This window comes from Nomascus leucogenys, chromosome 11 (assembly GCF_006542625.1).
Source record: "Nomascus leucogenys isolate Asia chromosome 11, Asia_NLE_v1, whole genome shotgun sequence".
Taxonomy (NCBI): domain Eukaryota; kingdom Metazoa; phylum Chordata; class Mammalia; order Primates; family Hylobatidae; genus Nomascus; species Nomascus leucogenys.
This window is the reverse complement of record NC_044391.1, coordinates 71,537,448-71,559,173: the sequence shown is the minus strand read 5'-3', so window position 1 is coordinate 71,559,173 and position 21,726 is coordinate 71,537,448. Positions and strand designations below refer to the sequence as shown.

The 21,726-nt window shown below is 39.0% G+C and overlaps 1 long non-coding RNA gene across 1 annotated transcript in view; it reads right to left on the bottom strand.

Moving 5' to 3' along the window:
- Nucleotides 1-16,226, bottom strand: part of LOC115837345 — a 53,998-nt gene extending 37,772 nt beyond the window's left edge. The window contains exon 1 of the long non-coding RNA XR_004032404.1: nucleotides 16,072-16,226. This is a non-coding gene — a long non-coding RNA (uncharacterized LOC115837345). The remainder of the gene's footprint in view (nucleotides 1-16,071) is intronic.
- Between the last annotated feature and the right edge of the window lie 5,500 nt (nucleotides 16,227-21,726).

Sequence of the window (21,726 nt, the reverse complement as noted above, 5' to 3'; positions counted from 1 at the left end):
TACATTTCTCTTGACTAAAAATGACATCATGTACAGTCTATGTAAGTTTTGATAAATTTTAATTTTTTATAATTCATGTATATTTTATAGTAATACATGACAAAATATACTAGTATCTACATATATTTTATGCGCTCATACCATGCCTTTTTCTTAATTTTAAAAATATTTCTAGGCTATGTAATTCATCTGCAAGTTTCTTCAAATTGTTGCAAACCTCCAAAAAATTGTCCAATATATTTATTGAAAAAAAATTGTGTATAAGTGGACCCATGCAGTTCAAATCCATATTGTTCAAGGATCAGCTGCCCCTTACCTATAGAGAAGCAAAAATAAGAATTATATCCAACGTTTCCTCAGAAACCAGGCAAGCAAGAGTAAAATAAATTGTTGAGTGTTGAGAGAAAAAACTGCCAAACTAGAATTCTTTACCCTGCAAAATTATCTTTTAAAAGTGAAAGAGAAATAAAGGCTCTCTCAGAGAAACAAAAACTAAGGGAATCTGTTGTCAGCCGACATGTCTTGCAAGAAATGTTAAAAATAAGTTCTTCAGAGAGAAGGAAAATAATATAAGTCAGAAACTTGGACCTACGTGAAGAAAAGAAGAACTTCAGAGAAGAAATAAGTGAAAAGAAAATAAACATTTTATTTTTCTTATTCTTTTTTTCTTCTTCTTCCCTTTTTTTTTTTTTTTTTTTAGACGGAGTCTCACTGTGTCGCCAGGCTGGAGTGCAGTGGCGCGATCTCAGCTCACTGCAACCTCCGCCTCCTGGGTTAAAGTGATTCTCCTGCCTCAGCCTCCCGAGTAGCTGAGATTACAGGCACCAGCCACCATGCGCGGCTAATTTTTTTTGTATTTTTAGTAGAGACGGGGTTTCACCATGTTGACCAAGATGGTCTCCATCTTTTGACCTCGTGTTCCTCCTGCCTCGGCCTCCTAAATGCTGGGATTACAGGCGTGAGCCAACTTGCCCAACCTATTTTTCTTATTCTTAATTGATCTAACAGTTAATTCAAAATAATAACAGCAACAATGTGTTCAATTATATGCCATTATATAAGTAAAATGACAGCAGTGGGCCAGGCACGGTGGCTCACGCCTGTAATCCCAGCACTTTGGGAAGCCGAGGCCAGCGGATCACGAGGTCAGGAGATCAAGACCATCCTGGCTAACATGGTGAAACCCCATCTCTACTAAAAATGCAAAAAATTAGCTGGGTGTGGTGGCGGGCACCTGTAGTCCCAGCTACTTGGGAGGCTGAGGCAGGAGAATGGCATTAACCCGGGAGGTGGAGCTTGCAGTGGGCCAAGATCGCACCGTTGCACTCCAGCCTGGGCGACAGAGCAAGACTCCATCTCAAAAAAAAAAAAAAAAAAAAAAAAAGACAGCAGTGATACAAGAGGCAGGAGGAAGGAATTACAAGTATTTTGTTATTATAAGATATTAAAATTCAAAAATTAGCCAGGCATGGTGATGCATGCCTGTAGTCCCAGGTACTTAGGAGGCTGAGGCAGGAAGATTGATTGAGCCTCGGAGGTTGGTGGAAGTTGTAGTGAGCCATGGTTGCACGACTGAACTCCAGCCTGGGTGACAGAACGAGACCCTTTCTCAAAAACAAACAAAAATAGTTATTCACACTATCCATGAATTGGTATAATGTTATTTGATAAAAGTATAATGTATATGCTAAGAAGGGGAAAAATAGAATTATATAAAATGCTCAATTAAAGCCATAAGAGGTAGAAAATAGAGGAAGATAAAAATAGAAACAAAGAACAAGATAAATTAATAGAAAATGGTAATAAATATGGTAGATATAATCACTTTAAATGTCAATGGTCTTACCTACACTAATTAAAAGACAAAGATCCTCAGAGTGGATAGAAAAAACGACCCAACTTCGTGTTGCCTATAAGAAACCCACTTAAAATACAAAGACACTTGTAGATTAGAAGTAAATAGAGAAAGATAAACCATGCTAACACTAATCAAAAGAAGGAGGAGTTGCTATATTAACTTCAGAAGGAGCAGACTTCAGAGCAAGGAAAGATATTAGGGATAAAAAGTGGCACTGCATAATGATAAAAGGATCAATACATCACAAAGACATAATGATCTTTAATGTGTATGTGTCTAACAACCAAATGTCAAATACCTGAGGCAAAAACTGGTAGAAATGCAAGATAAATAGATGAGTCTGCTATTGTAGTTGGAAACCTTAACACCCATCTATCAGAAGTGAACAAATCCAGCAGGCAGAAAATTAGTAAGGATATAGTTGAACTCAACATCACCATCAATCAACGGGATATAATTGACATCTATAGACTACAGTCGTGCGTCACTTAACAATGGGAATATGTTCTGAGAAACGCATCGTTAAGCAATTATATCATTGTGCAAACATCATAGAGTATACTTATGCAGACACAGATGGTACAGCCTACTATACCCCTACATTATAATGGTGTAGCCTATTGCTCCTAGGCTACAAATCCATAGAGCATGTTACTGTACAGAACACTATAGGCAACTGTAAGACAATGATAAGTATTTGTGTGTCTAAACATACCTAAACATAGAAAAGTAATGTGTTATGCTATGATATTACAACATCACTAGGTGATAGGAATTTTTCAGCTCCATTGTAATCTGATGGGACCACTGTCATATATGTGGTCCTTTGTTGACTAAAACGTCATTATGAGGGGAATGACGATACTTCTGTGGGACATAAAACACACCCTAACAAATTTAAAAAATGAGAAATCATACAACTTCTACTCTCAGATCACAGTGGAATTAAACTAAAATCAATAACAGAAAGATGGCTGAAATCCAAAGTACTTGGAGATTAAACAACATACTTCCAAATAATATATGGGTCAAAGAAGAAATCTTAAGAGAAATTTTAAAACATTTTGAACTAAATGAAAATTAAAATAAAACATCAAAATGTGTAAGATGCAGCAAAAGCAGTGCTTAAAGGAAAATGTATTGAATTGGACACATATATTAGAAAATAAGAAATATATAATAAAGGACTGTTATATGAAATATACAAAGAACTCTTAAAACTCAACAATAGAAAAATACAACCTTATTAAAAAGTGGACAAAAACCTGAACAGACCCCTAATCAAAGAAGATAGATATATATGTAAATAGTCTGTTCCATATATATGGAAAGTGAACACATATAAAGATGTTCATCATATTTCATAAGAGAGTTACAAATTAAAACAAGTATTAGAATGGCCAAAATACAAAACACTGACAACACCAAATTCTGGTAAGGATGTGGAACAACAGGACAACATTTATTGCTGTTAGGAATGCAAAATGGTATAGCCATATTGGAAGACAGTTTGGCAGTTTCTTACAAAACTGCACATATTCTTACCCAAAGATCCAACAATCACACTCCTCAGTGTTTACCCAACGGAATTGGCAACTCCACACAAAAACCAGCACATGGATGTTTATAGCAGCTTTGTTCATAATTGCCAAAAATTGGAAATAACCAAAATGTTTTTAGTAGGTGAATGGATATAAACTGTGGTGTATCCTTATCAAGAAATATTATTCAGAGCTAAATAAGTTATCAAGTCATCAAACCATGAAAAACATTGAGGCAACTTAAATGCACGCTACTAAGTGAAAGAAACCAATCTGAAAAGGCTACATACTATATAATTCCAACTATATGACATTCCAGAAAAGGCAAAACTATGGGGACAGTTAAAAGATCAGTGGTTGCCAGGGTTGAGGAGGGAGGGCAATGGAAGATTTTTAGGGCAATGAAATGATTCTGAATGATACTACAGCAGTAGACACTGATAAACATCATCATACATTTAACAAAATCCATAGAAACATAACACCAAGAGTGAACCCTAATGTAAACTATGAGCTTCGGGTGCTAATGATGCATCAGTGTAGGTTCATTGATTGTAATGAATGTACCACTGTGGTAGGGGATGTTGATAGTGGAGGAGGTTGTGGGACAGGGGGATGTGGCAACTCTGTACTTTCTGCTCAATTTTTCTATGAACCTAAAACCGCTTTAAAAAATAAACTGTATTAATTTAAAAAAATGTCTTTGACTGAATTGTTAGAAACACAAACCTATAGTTTGCCAAATTAAAAATAATTCTTTTTTTGTGCCATGGTACAACTAATTAACTTTTGGGTGACATAATTTGACATGAGAATTCATGGTGCCTTTTTACATTTATATTTAAACTAAATATAATTCAATAAAGTACTTATTATGGATTCTACTGCCACTCACTTTGACAAGTACTATTGAGAAATATTAATCTTAAAATACATAGTTCAGAGATGTTAGATCATCTTTATTCATGAAATTATGTTCCCAGAAACAGTCTAGATTTCATTTACACAATTTGTGCTGCCCTGCATTTCATTTCCACATTTGTATTCTCTGCCTCCCCTCCTAAGCATCCTAAGGGCTCACATAATGGTGTATGATTTGCAATATACATAGAGAATGTTCCTAAATTGCTTTGGATTTTAAGCTCAAAGTATATATTGGTGGGTAATTGTTAAACTTTTTACTGTATTATTCCAAATACCAGTAATAATTGTTTTCCCAGTCTTATCTATCAACAAAAGAAATTTTATCCACAGAGAGATTAGGGAACTGCATGATCATCTTCTGCCAGACTCTGTATGAAGAGAGTAGTGAATTTGGGGGGCAGTTCTTGCCTAACTTCTCTTTAGATTCAGAGGACATTTCACTGACACTGCTGCCTTCTCCTGCAGCTTACCCTGAACACATATATATTTCTCAAGAAGTGGGATCAAGACTTTTTATTTTGTTATTGTCTTTCTTCTCCCTACTTTGTCTTTATTGAGCATGCATCACGGGTGTAATAAAAACATTTTTTAAAGGGGTAGGATGTTTGCTTGTTTGAAAAGCTTCTAGATGAGAGCTCTAACACAGGAATTCTTAACTGCTTTTTCTCTACTCTCCCCTTAAGCAGACTGGGGAAGCCTATGACAGCTTCCCAGTAGCACATCCACTCTAGAAGGAGAAATGCCTGCTGATTTGAATAGAATGTTAGCCTGGGTCACACAGTGAACTGAGTTGGGGCGGCAAATGGATAGACAGATGCACAAACAAAGGAAAGGAAAGGGGTAAAGGTTCATTATGAACCTCATGAAGCGAATGAGAAGCTTCAGGTGCAGTGCCTGCTGCCTTAGTACAACACATGTCCTTTCAGGTGACCAAGCCCATCTTTTTCATCATGTGAGCATTTCAATCAAGACGTTTTAAACATTAAACTTCCCCACTTTCCATAAAGCTGGTTTAATTTGCAGACCTTGACAGATGACATTCCTCACAGTGTGTCCCTCCCTGTTGGGGGTGGCACAGGACTCCAGGCCTAGCATCATCAAAGCCCTGCCAGAGGCTTATGGCTTAAGCACATCAGAATGACCTGGCCCTGCCATTTGGTGGGGCCCCAGGGCATTTGGGGGCAAGACAGGAATTCACAATGAGAAAGTTACTTGTGGCCTCTGTTGGAGATCCTTTCAATTAAAGCTTTTAACATTTTTCACAAGCAATCCCCAGGGATTCATTCTCATCACCAGCTTTGATGGATGGCAGGCTAACACAGCAAATGACTCACCCAGCTCACTGCAAACACTATCAAAACCCATACACTCTTCCTTCTCCAAAAAGCCCTGTAGGCTCCTGACAGGGCCAGATCAAGAAGCTCTAAGAAAAGTTAATTTTACTTACATAAATGCTGCTTTCAGCAAACATTGCTCATCGCTTGAATTTTTTGCCTTTGAGTCATTTAAAAATGAAGAAAACAATGTCCTATGGTCTCTTAATAGATGGTGCGTTCTCTTCATAGACTGGGCAGCAATCTGGTATCAGGAAGCAAAAGAGGCCTGATTAAAATTCCAGTCCTGCTACTGACTGTGTGACTTTAGGCAAGTTGCTTAATTTCTCTACACTCCTAATCCTTCATCTCTGCAATGGGGCTAAATAACACCTACCTCATAGTTTCCATTCTGATTCAAAGGAGGGACCTTGTCTGTACCCAAGGTATTGTTTCTAAGGGTCTAAGTATGAAGAACAGTAGGTATGCATGATGTATGTATCTATCCATCTATAACCACACATATGTATACACACACATATCAGCTAACATCTAAGACCTGAATAATTACATATAAATATTTCAGATTTCCAATTTCTCTTGGAAATAAATCTGAAGATCTGGCAACATGAGGTTGAGTTTGATTGGCAGCTGTCCCTCAAGTCATGGCAGGTACACATGGTCCCACCACTTCACTTAGTTTGTGAACAGCCTGTCCCCTTTGGTCATTTGACTGTGCTATTTTCTGTCTGCATCAGCCTCTATACCACAGGTCTTAATGGGCAGAACTCTTCAGAAAAGCAGAAGCAAACTCCAGTCAAATAGATTGGGGGTGGGTAGGCTGGGAGTTACTTTCAGTGAGGGGCCTCCTTTGTCTTTTGCCTTGTTGAAGAGTTAAACTTGGAAGAGAAGAATTCAGAAAGGATGGGTCAATTTTTTTAATTAAGAATTTTTTTTGGCACAGCCCTGGTCAAGAAGGCTCTCTGCCTTTCTCCACAGTTGCCCGGCTGAGCAGATGGTTTTTCCGGAAGTGGGAATAAAGCTATGGGTCCCAAACATATTTCAGCAATGACAGTGCTTCTCCATGTGGGCACTATCCATCCCTAGGGAGTATATTAACTTGTCAGACTTTTTTCGGTTGTCACAGTGCTTGGAAGGACACCACTTGCATTTGGTGGGTAGGACTAAGGTGGTAGAGTCCCTGCAAAATGAAGGATTTGCTGCATGCCCCACAACTTTTGGACATCCTACCAGATATTTGTATATTTATAATTATCACATTAATAATTATCTGAAAAACATACTTATAATTATCTCAACTAAAATCCAACTCCATTATGCATACAAAGTGTTTTCAAACAGTCTTAAAAAGCACTGAATTTTCTAGGAGTTCAGGCATGGCGTAAAGTGAGGAAAGAGTATACTTTCTTTGTTCAGAAATTTACTAAGAGCTGGTTCCCAGTTCAGAAACTAGCTGAAGCCATCGCTGTTTAAGGTTTTCTGACAATCCGGCCAACTGAGTCAGTCTGCCTGTGTAGATGCCTCATTCAGCATGTTTTTACCTATGGTTGCAAATGTCTGACTATTTCATTAGGGATAATATAGAGTGTGCTGCAGTGGAGAACTGTGCACCATCTACAGGACACCCCTCCAGGTTATCTGGTTCTAATTACATGGAGACTATGCTACAGCTTTGTAAAATATAGATAACTGACAGCAATGCAAAATAATTTTTGTCTGTAGACATGCAAATTCTGACCTATTTGGTAAATGTTCAATTGACCTCTCTACCCCACTATTAGTTTTGCCTTCATTTATACATTCATTTCAATATTCCTGATCTATAAATGTGTCCATTATTTGGTTACTCTCTTAAACAGGTTATAACATTTGCCTGGTTCCTCATTTTGAGTTAATTGAAATATACAACATATGCTCATTTTTATATCTGAGTGAGAGTCATGATTTTATGTTTTTTTAAAAAATTATCTTTTAACAGTAGTCTTGTCTCAGCATTTGCAAATTGACATACATATCTTATTAAAAATCACTTTCTATTTTGTTCTCCTGTTATAACAGGATGCTATATTTATTTTTAAATGTGTCATATATAAATTTCATTCCAGTATACTAAAAGGGGTGTTCAAATATTTGTTATAAAAGGGAGTGTGGGACCTGACAGGGTTTAGAATCACAGATTCCATCAGAAAATCTCTGAACAAACCCACATATGTAACTGATGAGCTGGGTCATTATTTTTCCCGGTCAGACAGAAAGATCCAGAGCTCCAAGTAATTTACAGCAACCACTGGGCTGTGAATTGTTTTGGGAACTTCTCACCTTTCCCAAGTCCAGCTTCATTTAGATAGGACAATTACAAAATAGCTAGTTATGAGTACCACTGACCTAAACTTCTTCCCCCATCATCAAATGCCAAGGCTATTCCATACAAATGGCATTGTCATCTGGCCACCTTCGGTAATGTCAGAAAAGATTAAATGAAGACATTTTATCTTACTTCCCCTTCTCTGATTCATATTTTTTTATCCCAAGATGAGAATACCGCAGAGTATTCATTTTCCACATCACATACAGGGAAGCCTGGTCCTGACTTGCAGCCCTATAGTAAGTCTTAGGACAACTATTCTAATACATTCATATGTTGCCACATTTTAGAATCCAAAAGGAATAGGATTTCAGGCTGAAATTTCTTTAACTCAGAAACAATGAACCATCTCACCCATCTTGATACCACTTCACCCCTAGCTGCTGGCTGGGAATGGCCTCAGCTGACAATGATGAATGAAAGAGAAAATAGATCCACTCACGGTTGTGGACTACTAAAATATCCTTATTTCAAGATGGCACTATACTTTTTTACTTAATAAACACACTTACCCCCAAAAAAGTACAGAAAACTTGGCAAATAAAAATAAACTTTAGAAAATTTATAAGCCTGGCTTATATATTGCTTTATTTAGAGGATAATTCTCACATTTTTTTCCTTCCACCTACCAAAAGGAACATGCATAATAAACGAAACTAAGCTTGGCAGGAAATCCATCAATAAGGTTAATTTAAAGTGTAGGCAGAATAGCAAATCTCCATATGGCTATCAAGGGGTTTGTTCTTGTTTCAAAACCAGTTGACTTCCAAACAACAGAATATGCCTTTCTGAAGAAACCAGATAGAAGGAAATCCCAGCCACCTAAACATCCATATCCCCATCATGATAATACAGCTCCTGGGAATTCATTTTTAGGGTCACTTAAAATATAAGAGCAAGGCTGTTTGGCTTCAAACTCTGGCTTCCTCACAAGCTTTATGATGTGGGTTAGATACAAAAGCTCCATAAGCCTCAGTTCCCTCACCTGTAAAATAAGAAGAATATACAATGCTGTGTAACATTACATATTATACACATGGTTCAGATAACTGCATTAGATAATTCATAAAAATGTTTAACAATGTGCCTGGTATTATTGCAAGTGTGAAATATTTAAGACTTGATTTTTTCAGTGATGTAAATTGGTGATAGGGCGAGTGCCATAACAGGGAGAGTATCATTTTAGAGATTAATGACTTTAAAAGAACAGCTCCTTCAAAGAGAGGATCAGGAGATAAGGCCTGGGCAAATGGTAGGCACTTTTGTTTTGTAGCATGAATGAACTTGGTTCTCACTAAGGCTTTACTCTTTTCTTGGCCTAAGTCCTCCACCAAAAGCTATACTAGGGGATGACCCTGAACCACCATGAAAACAAGACAACTATCCTGTTGATTCCATTGGGAGTTAAGTATGCACATACAACACAAAAAATGGGAGTCTTGGGAAATGAAGGTTTTAAATGTCTGCAGCAGTGAGGTGTTAATATTTGTTTTTTGGTAACTAGTGATACTATATGTTTCCATGGAGTTTCAGTCATTACAGGGCAAATGGTGTCTGAAGATGTTAGTTGAGTCTAGGGATATCTTTTCAATAAATGAAATTCACTCAAGACACATAGAATTTGTGCTTTTTCAGAGTGGACTAAAGGCAAGTTGCAGACCCCTGGGTATAGTATGACACCACTTATTTTGTTATTTTGAAAAAAAAAAAGAGGACAAAAATAATATCGTGTGTGTGTGTGTGTGTGTGTGTGTGGTATATGTCTAAGCATAGAAATTAAGTCTAGATGGAGACTCATTAAATTTTAAATGTGGTTTTACCCACAGGAAGATGAATGGTGAAGATGAAACAGACATCAAAGAGGAAGCAATTCCTTCTTTAAATTACGTTGTTTTATAAACAGTTAAGCAGCATGTACTACTTCTACAAAAGGAAGGAAGGAAAAGAATAAGGAAGGGAGGAATGGATTACTTAAGTTCTCCTTTTTTCCACTTTTCTTTCCTCTCTAAGGTCTCTTTCAGCTCTGAAAGTTTTAGTCTATGTGTAAAGAAAAAAAAAACTATAAGAATACAAATGACTATCAAGGGTATATTCACAAAGGCAACTTTTACAGTATGTTCGTTGCCAGTACAAATTTATTCCATTTAAGTCTGCTGTTTGAACTGAACCTAGAACAAAAATTGTCTTCCAAAACATTAAAAAACAAACAAACAAACAAACAAAAAAGATCGGGAATGGTGGCTCACACTTATAATCTCAGCATTTTCAGAAGCCAAGGCAGGAGGATTGCTTGAGCCCAGGACTTCAAGACCAGCCTGGACAAAGTAGTGAGACCTCGTCTCTACCGGAAAAAAAAAAAAAAAATTAGCTGGGTGTGGTGATGTAGTCCCAGCTACTCAGGAGGCTGAGATGATTAGATTGCTTGAGCCCAGGAGGTCCAGGCTGCAGTGAGCCTAGATCATGCCACTCCAGCCTGGGTTACAGAGTGAGACCCTATCTCAAAACAAACAAACAAAAAAAGAAAATTATACTCAGCATAGTTTTGCTTCAGCATCTTTGAGTTTATTGACTGAAATTTGGCAATCTCTAAAAGATATAGCAGATCCTATTAAACAAGTCAGAATCCATCTGCCCAAAATGCCCCCACCCTTCCCATCTCGACCGGGTAAAGCCCTACTCAACACTATTGATTAAATTCCTAGCTGTAGAGTTGAAAACTCATGAGTTTTTATTCTAACTTTGCTGCTTAGCTGATTACCTCAGGCAAGCTAATTAACTTCTCAAAGCTTCAATTTCCTAACCCGTAAAATGAACATAATTAAAGCCTGAGCAATCAGGCAAGAAAAAGAAATAAAAGGCATCCAAATGAGAAAGGAAGAAGTAAAATGATCTCTGTTTGCAGATGACATAATGCTATCTGTACAATGTCCTAAAGATACCATATACACCAAATAAATAAATAAATAAATAAATAAATAAATAAAGCCTTACTGGAACTAGTACACTAATTCAGCAAAAGTTGCAGGATACAAAATCAACATACAGAAATCAGCTGCATTTCTATACATTAACAATAAACCAAAAAAATTAAGAAAACAATTTCATTTCTGGTAACATTAAAAAGGACAAAATACTTAGAAATAAACATAAATAAGGAGGGGAAAGACTTGTGCACTGAAAACTATAAAACAGTGCTGAAATAAATTAAGGAAGATACAAATAAATGAAAAGATATCCTATGGATTATGGATTGGAGGACTTAATATTGTTAAGACGTCATACTACCCAAAGCTATCTATAGATTCAATAGAATCCCTATCAAAATCCCAATGGCATTTTTTGCAGAAATAGAAAAATTTGCCCTAAAATTTATATGGAATCTCAAGGGAACCTCAATAACCAAAACAATTTTGAAAAAGAACAAAGTTGGAGAACTCCCACTTCCTGATCTCAAAACATTACAAAGCTTCAGTAATCAAAACAATGTGGTACTGGCATAACACAAATGGACCAATAGAATAGAATAGTAGCTCAGAAACAAACTCTCATGTATATGGCCAAATAATTTTCAACAAGGATGCCAAGACCCCTCAATGGGGAAGAAAAAAAAAATCTTTTCAACAAATGATGTGGGAAAAACTGGATATCTGCATGCAAAAGAATGAAGTTGGGCCCTTACCTTATACCACATACAGAAAATTAACTCAAAATGGATTAAAAACATAAATGTAAGACCTAAAATTGTAAAATTACCAGAAGAAAACATATGGGAAAATATTCATGACATTGAACTTGGTAATGATTTCTTGGATACAACAGAAGTGTAGGCAACAAAAGCAAAAATTAGGCAAATAGAACTATATCAAACTTAAAAATTTCTATGCATCAAAGGACACAGTCAACATAGTGAAAAGGTAATCTACAGAACGGTAGAAAATATTAGCAAATCATATATCTGATAAGGGATTAATATATAGAATTTATAAAGAACTTCTATAACTCAACAACAAAATAATCAAATAACTCTTAGAAAATGGGCAAAAGACCTGAATAGATGGTTTTCTAAATGTGATATGATATTCAAATGGCTAATATATGAAAAGATGCTCAGCATCACCAATTATCAGAAAAATGCAAATCAAAACCACAATGAGATATCCCTTTACACTCATTTGCATCGGCTCTGTCAAAAAGCAGAAAATAACAAGTGTTGGTGAGGCTGTGGAGAAATTGGATCCCTTGGGCACTGTTGGTGGGAATGTGAAATGTACAATCACTATGGAAAACAGTATGGAGGTTGTCAACAATTTAAAAATAGAACTACCATATGATCCAGCAACCTCATTACTGGATATATACCCAAAATAATTGAGAGCAGTATCTCAAAGAGGTATTTGCACACCCATGTTCATAGCAGCATTGTTCACATAGGCCAAAAAGTGAAAGTAACCCATGTATTCCATTCATTGATGTATAAATGGATAAACAAAATGTGGCATATACAAACAATGGAATATTATTCAGCCTTAAAAAGAAAGGAAATCCTGTTACATGCTACAACATGGGTGAACCTTGAAGACATTATGCTAAGTGAAATAAGCCAGTCACTCACACACAAAAATACAGTAGGACTCCACTGATCTCTTGTATCTAAAGTAGCCAAATTCATAGAAATAAAGTAACATGGTAGTTACCAGGGGCTGAGGGGAGATGAAAAGAGGAGTTGTTGTTTAATGGGTATAGAGTGTCAAATTTGAAAGATGAAAAAGTTCTGGACATCTATTTCACAACAATATGAATATACTTAACACTATTACTCCATGCAATTAAAAATGCTTAAGACAGTAAATCTTATACAACATCTTTTTAACCCAATAACAAAAAAAGAAGAAAGTTAAATGAGGTGCATGTGAAGGAATTAGGAGGGTTCTTGGCATGTAACAAATACACATTAAATACTAGCTAGTAACTGTTAATGGGATTATCAGATGCTACTCTTCCAAGACAATTCCTTCCCTTCCATCCTCTCCTCAGCCTTTTCCTCACAGACACAATATGTTATTTTCCAATCTATACTTACATTCTGTCCTGTTTTATAGCTTACACTTTTGTACTGTCAAAGGCAGGAAGAGTGGATTATTCACCATTGTGTTCCCTCCTGGGTCCTACCTGGTGACATGCATATAGTAGGTCCTCACTTTTTTAGAAGTTACACTTTTTTCTCTTTTCATTACAAGTACTATACATCATTAATATAGAAAATGTGGAGAATAGTAAAATAGAAAATGGGAAAAAATCATCCCAAATCCTACCACTTAAAAGCAATCAGAGTTAATATTTTTTTCAGCAAATACATCTTGAATTAAACAGTTAAAATAAGATGCTAACTTGCCTTAAAAGGAAGGTAGGATGTGGATTTAAGTTTGGAAATTATCTTCCTTGGGGGTATTTCAGGGTAGGTTAAGGCACCTGGTAGCCAAGAGCTTGATGGGGAAGTTGAAATAAAGGAGATCATATAACTATGATAATACAAATATAGCTCTTTTACTCAGTATATAATGCGTATAAGTCAGAGATTATTTACCTAATTAATGAGGGAACCAGCAGGATGATAAAGCTGGTTCAAAAGAGGATACACAAGATGAATACATACTTAGTAAGAGACAAGATGTTGAAGCCACCAAGTTCCTAAAGTAGATATGAAACAAAGCAAAAACAAAAGCAATACAATTGTAACCTCTATGGTTATCTGTTCTACTCAACAAAAAATTTGCATCCTCTAGTAGACCAAATCATGTGCAACTTAGTTAATTAATATCTAACTTTAGGGGAACTGGATGCAAATCAATAGCCAATTGTGCCAGACAAACTTCCTGCCCTACAGTGTCACATGACCTTGGGTAGGCCTATTGGACAGCTCTCTGCTATGACATTGAAAGGCACACAGTCATTCATCCTCTTGCCTTATTTCTGAAGTTTTGATAATTTTTCTATACTGGGAGCATCAAGTCATTGAATAATTATTACTAATAAATATCAAACATTTATCATGGACCAGGATTGTGCTAAATGCTTTCCATGCTATATCTCACTGAATTCTCACCACAGTCCTGGAAGTAGTACTATCATTATCTGCTTTTACAGACTCTTCAATAGAAGTCTCAGAAAGGTCATTTCCCTGAGGTTATACGGGTGAGAAAGTAGCAACCCAGCCTCAGGCTTAGCTCTGTCTGCCCAGCCCTAATTATTAATACAACAGGAGTCTCCACAGTGGGATGCAGGCACTGCAGAGATAACATGAGAGGAGGCATTAGGTTGTAGAGAAAAAAGAGTGGAACTTCCATTGAGGGTGACTTAAACTCCTATTCTTTATATTTCCCATCACATAATTTTTTAAGATGTATATATTAATATATGAGGGTGTCTTAGTTTAGTCCCGCTACTATAACAAAATTCCACAGACTGGGTAATTTATAAACAGTGTAAATGTATTGCTTATAGTTATGGAGGCTGGGAAGTTCAAAATCCAAATGCCAGCAGGTTCACTATCTGGTGAGGGCCCAGCCTTTACTTCCAAGATGGTGCCTTAAATGCTGTCTTTTCCAGAGAAGACGAACACTGTGTCCTCTCATAGTGGAAGGGCACAAGAGCACAAAGGGCCTAGCTATTTTCCTCTAATGCTTTTATAAGGTGCTAATGCCATTGGTGAGGGAGGAGCCCTCATAGACTAATCACCTCCTAAAGGCCCTACCTCTTAATATGGTTGCATTGGGGATTAAATTTCAACATAAATTTTGGAGGGGACGTAAACATTCAGGCCACAGCACAGAGATACATGGACAAACATACATATGACAATCAAAAAGTTTTGGCGCCTTCTGCTGTAAAGCCTTTAGTTCACCGAGGCTGTGGTTTACTCACATTTTCACATCTGCTACTTGGCATTTCTGACTCACTTCTCTAAACTTACTCATCTTATTTTCTCAAAACATTTAAGATTTTGATATCCAGCTGTGTGGATTGAGAGCCTCACACCTCTTCCTTGCAGTGTGAAGGCGATAGAGCATTTTCATTTCTAGAGAGATTAGGAGATGCTGGGAGGTAGCATTTTTATCCTCCTGTGCCCTGGCTGGGAAGTCCTGGGGAAGGCAGATCCACTTTCCCATTCCTTTTTGTCCCTGGCTCTGGGCTTTGTGAGGGTGGAGGGAAGAGAGGTTTACCATGAAACAGAGCGTGGTTTACACAACATGATTCTCAAATTTTCACACAGTGCTTTCAGAAGTCATATTGGTGGGTGGCTAAAGTGATCTGAAGATGAAAGAAGGGAAACAGCCCAGGTCCTAGCCTTGGAAACACCAAAGAGCAATGCAGGCTTGATGCAGAGTCTGCAGGAATTAGAGATTTGTTTCTGAAGCAAAGTGCCAGGATTCTCCCCAGTGCCAAACGGAGGAAATGCTTGGTATTTCTGGAGCAAAGCACTCCAAGTGTGCTGTAACATCAGTATTGTTGGGCATTTTTTGAAATTACTAGTTACACTTGGTTGAATAAATGCTCCTAAATGCAATTAATGTATTATATGTTAACTTCATGGATAAGCTAAGAAAAATAGTCATTATCTTGTCTCTCCAAGAGATACTACAAAGCAATATGCACATACTGAGAGGCTTTGTGTTGTTGCCACAGTTGTAGGAGACAAACAAGGAGAGACCAGAGCTCCCTGGCCCAGCTGGGGATGTCCCTTCAGCTCCCCAACACCCACACATAGACTGCTTCATGTACAGCCCTTCCCCAACTTGGAAGCCCCCCATTGAGAAGCTGTGTTTGGGTAAATTGGGAAGTGCAGCTTCCTGCCTGGTCCCAAATGCACCCCCCAAAGCAGATGACCTTCATAGACCTCCCTAAGGGTGGATGATGGCACAAAAGTAGAGTCTGATCCCAGGAAAAAGGACGAAGCCTCCAGAAATAGGGTGGCTTTGACTCTCAGCCTCCCACTGCAGCTCTCCTCAAACCAATCCTCATCGCTTTTTTAGAAGAATGAGATAAGCTCACCAGATGATTTCCTCTGGGCTTCCCTCTTCAGGATTATAAGGAGACTCCAGAGTGGATTGTGGGTACTGAGTCTCAGCTCCCCTCTGCAGAGAAGATTTGCCGTTTGCTTGACAATTCGTTGTGCCAGGTACTGTACTTAGAAGGCTTCACTCCTTTGTATAGCCACTAGTAGTGGCTTGTACTACCTCCTTGTGAGGTCCCTTGACAGCAGCATAGCATAATTTGGGGGATTGTTAGCTATGCAGAACCTCACCTGACCCAAACCCTGCTGAAACAAACTGCGTTTGAATTAGATTCTTCAGGTGATTTGGAAATGCATTAGTTGGGAAGTACTGATTTGAACTGTTTGAGAAGTTAAACTTTATTTAACGGATCTGAGATCAAATTCCAGCTCCACCACTTGCTATGTGACTTCAGCAGAACCACCCAGCTAAACCACTCTTGATTTTTTTTTTTTTTTTTTTTTTGAGATGCAGTCTCACTCTGTCGCCCAGGCTGGAGTGCAGTGGCGTGATCTTGGCTCACTGCAACCTCTGCCTCCTGAGTTCAAGCGATTATCCTGCCTCAGCCTCCTGAGTAGCTCAGAATACAGACACCCACCACCATACCCAGCTAATTTTTGTATTTTTAGTAGAGACGGGGTTTCACCATGTTGGCCAGGATGGCCTCGATCTCCTGACCTTGTGATCCACCCGCCTCAGCTTCCCAAAGTGCTGGAATTACAGGCGTGAGCCACCATGCCCGGCCTGAATTCTTGACTTGCAGAAACTATGTGAAATAATAAATATTTATTGTTGTTTTAGGTTACTGCAGCATGGGTTTATTGGTTATGGCACAATAGGTAATTAATATGCCCACTATAATAGCCAAATGTATATACAGTCTTTCCCAATAAAAATTTTAATATCTAAGATCAATCAAAAGAAATAAAAAGAAGGAAATAAAATTCTCTTTCACTGGCACTTGATAAAGTATTCCAATAGTTACAGAAAAGCATAAAGCACACAGGTCCAAGATAAGAAATGTTAGCACAGGGGACATATCCTTCCCATGTCCCCTTAGTTTTCCATCAAAGGGGTTGATTAACAGCTCCATATGGGGAGGGTTCCCTTGGCATTTTCTTCCAGGAACATCTTTATGTCCCTTCACACTCTCATCCCTGGGGGAGCCAACTTAACTGAATGCTGCATTTGGGAGAAGGGCCTGAGAATACTCAGCTCTGTCTGGTCCTCCCAGCTACAGAGGGAGGCCAACTCTGCGACTTCACACATAAGCTTATGGAAATGGCCCTTGCAGGGAGGACCTGCAGTGGTACAGTATGTCCAAAGAATCTGTGCAGGGTCTTAAACTGAGTAGAGTGTTAGGACCCATGTGTTCACATGCTTAAGCCATGTCCTCCGAGTCAGCCTTCATCAGTAGCAACATGTCACTTTGATTTTTTGATTTGGGCTTTTAAATTTAAGTCTTTAATCCATCTGAGTTAATTTTTGTATCTGGTGTAAGGAAGGGGACCAGTTTCAATTATCTGCATATGTGTATCAGGTCTCTTTAAACTGTTTTCTCAATTAATCCTAATTCATTCCCATTAGGTACATCATTGTCCCCATTATGTAAAGTAAGAACCTGAGATCCATAAGTGCCATTCATTCTTTCAACAAATATTTATTACATGCCAATAATGTACCAGGAATTGCTCCAGACAATACATCAAAGTGATGCCTCTAGGTGAATGAGCTTGCCAGAGTCACAAAGTTGTAAGAAAGAAAGGAGCCTGAACTCAACTTCCGACTGACTCACCCTGCACTTTCCTGAGCAGCTGACTGTCACACGGCTGGGTGGTTCAGGCCAGTACAGACCAGGCACCAAGTGAAAGGTTTCATGTTTCATCTTTCATTCAACCCTCAGCCTTCAGGGGACGCTAGTCACATTGCATCATTCTACCTGAATATGTCCCCAGAGTTGAGCAAGCCCTGCCTTTTCTGTCACTGCCATTTTAGAGATGGGGAAACCAAGGCATATAGACGGTCGTAGGATCACAAAACCAGCAGGTGCCTGCCAAGCTTCAGGCTGTTTTGTAATCTTTGTGAGGACAAGATGTCCATTTCTGTGTAGGCCATTGCTGTATATGCTATAGGTGTTTGAGCCACAGTAAACGATGGCTGAGCAGTGCCTGGCAGGGCCCTCCTGAGGGAGTCAGTGACCTTAGGAACCAGGGCGGGTAGCAAGTCTCATAGTTGTGGGTTCCAAGCAGATGCCAACCCTAAGCATGTGGTGATTGTGCATCTTCATGATTATATTTAGCTTGTATTGCATCACACACCCAACCAAACCTATTAAAACACAGTGTGTGCATCTAAAGAACTAACAATGTGAAAAGACAGGGAGAAAATGATATGTACCACGAGGAAGGGAGTGAGTCTTTCCTTTCCATGCTGTTTCCAGGTTTGCACTGAGAACTGATATCAGATATGGAATCAATACTTAATGCTTTTTGTTTTTATTACCCAGTAGCTTCAGTGGAAAAACATGGCCTGATAATGTGGACCTCTGTCCACTGATTGCTTGGGCACATCAACAGCAGGCTTGATCAGGCGGGACCCCAGCCTCATTCACAAAGTTTAGAACTCTGGATCTGGATGTGCATCAGAAGGACCCAGAGAGCTTGTTAAAGCATGAATTGCTGAGCCTTATCCACCAAGTTTCTAATTCTTTGCCTTTCTAACAAGATCCCACGTTATGCTGATGCTGTCCATTCAGAGACCATGCTTTCAGAACCCCTGGTATCCAACAAGGGAGTTCTGTGGATGCTAGAATGGGCCCAAATCCAAGAAATATGACTGTTGAGTGATAAAAAACAAGAGTGGGTGGGGCCGGGGGGATAGTCGGGAAAGAGTTTCCTACTATTTGTATAGAAAGTGGGTTGGCATAGACATTGTAGCTTGTACATGCGTTGACCATTTCCGGATGGTTACAAAGAAAATGCTAATATAGTTCTCTCTCAGTATACGTAAGAGATTGTTTCGAGGACCCCGCATGTATATTCAAATCCACACACTCTTCAAGTCCCGCAGTTGGACCTGTGGAACCCTACTATACCAAAAGCCGGCCTTGTACACACTCAGGTTTCTAATCCCACAAATGCTGTATTTTTGATGCGCTCAGTTTGGGTGAAAAAAAATCTACATATAAGTGGATCCACACAGTTCAAACCATGTTGTTCAAGAGTCTACTGGAATTGTTGCCTCAGAGGACTGAGGGATAGGGTAGTGCTATGTTGGTTGTTCTGTGGGTCCTGCCCCAACAGAACACCACCCCAGATCACATTCCCGCCCTCCTCTCTGCCCTGTCCAGAGTGTCCTCCAAAGCTTCCATCACCCTTTTTCCTTGGTGGTTGACTTCCTCTTGGGTTTGACCAATGGGATGCACCAGCAAAAGATCTGAGAGTGAGAAAGATGACCTATTCCTTCCATGCTCCCTCCCTGCTTTGATGTCATGTCTCACAATAGCTGTGTCTGTCCATAACTAGGTCCTCCAAGGCTCTGACTGTCACTGGGCTCCACTAATGCTCTTTCCTTCCTCAGGTTGTTGCCAGTCTCTCGAGCCTCCACATCTCTTGTTTTTTCCCCTTAACCCTGCACCTCTGTAAGCAGTCCCTTCAGTAAAGCCTCTTAATTTGAAGCTTCTGGAGGTAAATTTGGTTTTCTGCTAGGATCCTGGGTGATAGAGGTGGGAGACTTATTATTTGCTGTCTATCCTTTTGTATCATTTAAACATTTTGACACCAGATGTGGTGGCTCACATCTGTAACCCCAGCACTTTAGGAGGCTGAGATGGAGGATTGCTTGAGGCAAAGTGTCAAGACCAGCCTGGGCAACATAAAAAGACCCTATCACTAAAATAAACACAAACAAACAAACAAACAAAAACCTGGGATGGTAGCACACACCTGTAGTCCTGGCTACTCCAAAGGCTGAGTCAGGAGGATTGTTTGAGGCCAGGAGTTTGAAGCTGCATGAGCTATGATCATGCCACTATACTCCAATCTGGGTGACAGAGCAAGACCCTGTCTCTAAAAAAATACAATAAATATTTTGCCATGTGCTTGTACTATCTGTTTGAAAAATATAAATAATAAAAACTAAATAGTGCAAATGCAAATTCAATCTCGAATAATCTAGAACAGTAAGTTTCAAAGAGAATCACTGGAGAATTGGTTTTCTTCAGCATTTAATGTGCCTTCATCTTGTTTGGCTTTAGTCTGATGCCAATCATGAGCTGTTATTTATCTTCTCATGTTTCAGCCTGTCAGTACAGCTAAACTGAAAACTCCTGGAAGACAAGAACCATAGCTGATGCCTCTTTGCAGTGCACGTAGTGTCTAGGTAGCCAGGGCATAATATGGTGGAAAGAAATGTATCACACAGACTGAATTCAAATTGCATCTATACCACTTGCTTGCTTTGATTCTGCCAGACTCCTGTCTCTCCTGGGTAACTTAGGGGACTCATAACATCACATAAAATGTTTATGCTGTTTGGGCATGGCCTCTTGAATGCCATAAACATTAAAACTTTAACGTTATTTCATGACCGTGAGAAGTAAACCATTAAATGCAGTTGTTTTCATACCGGTATCTGTGCAACATCCCTTATCCCATGCCTGAGCTGTACCCAATCTCTGACTGGAGTAGGAGGGGAACAGAAGCCAAACATTGGAAAAGGCTTGTACCTAAGGCATGAAACTTAGGTGACACAAAAATTGTAAATAATGATTTTGAAAGCTTAACATCTATTTAGCAAGAGTAATGATTTAAAGTGGGAAGCTGCCAGATGGTGTGCACTGTTAATAATGCCCATCTGTGAGCCCTATCATGAGTTATAAAATTGATTTGGAGAAGAACATCTCCTGCTGTTTACCCCAGGTGCCAAAAATGTCTCTTTATAGCTCAAAGGGTCAGGAATGTGTGAGGCAGGCTGAGGTACACATTGCTTAATAGTATATGATATTTTTACATAATAATAGAAAACAACAAGAAAAGAACGCTATTTTTCTAAGGTTATAAGATATTTGTGGCATCCAGGAGGCCATGTCGGAACTTTCTGCTTCACACGCAAGCCTGCCTCCAGGAGCATGGAAGATCCTGACGGTAGGCAGGACTTCCGTCTCCAGTGTTGGGTCTGAATAACTCCTGACCTTCTGCCCCGGGTCTGGTGGCCCCAGCTTACCTGAGTCTCTTGATCCTCACCTAGGATCCTGACGAGGGCTTCAGGTTCTCTCGCATTAGAGGCCAGTTTGCTGCTGCTTCTCCACTTTGCCCCTGCAAACGCTCCAGCCCACTGATGTCACAGCTGCAGATAATGAGTTTTCCGACCTTCCCCCTTGGGACCAGGTCAGCTTGACGATCCTCACCTGGATTTTCTGACAGAAAAGGGAACTAGACACTGAGCAAGTTACTTAAGCCTTGAAGGCCCAGTTTCTTCATCTGTAATGATACGTCACAGAGGAATTCCAGTAAAGACTGACGTAAAGTGCTCAGTGGAGGCTGGTAATGAGAATAGAGTGAACCAAACCTAAACCACAGCCCCAGGGCAGTCCGCTAGCTCTTCCCCACACCCCCAGAACACTCTTTCCTTTGCTTTCTGTCTCACCTGTAGT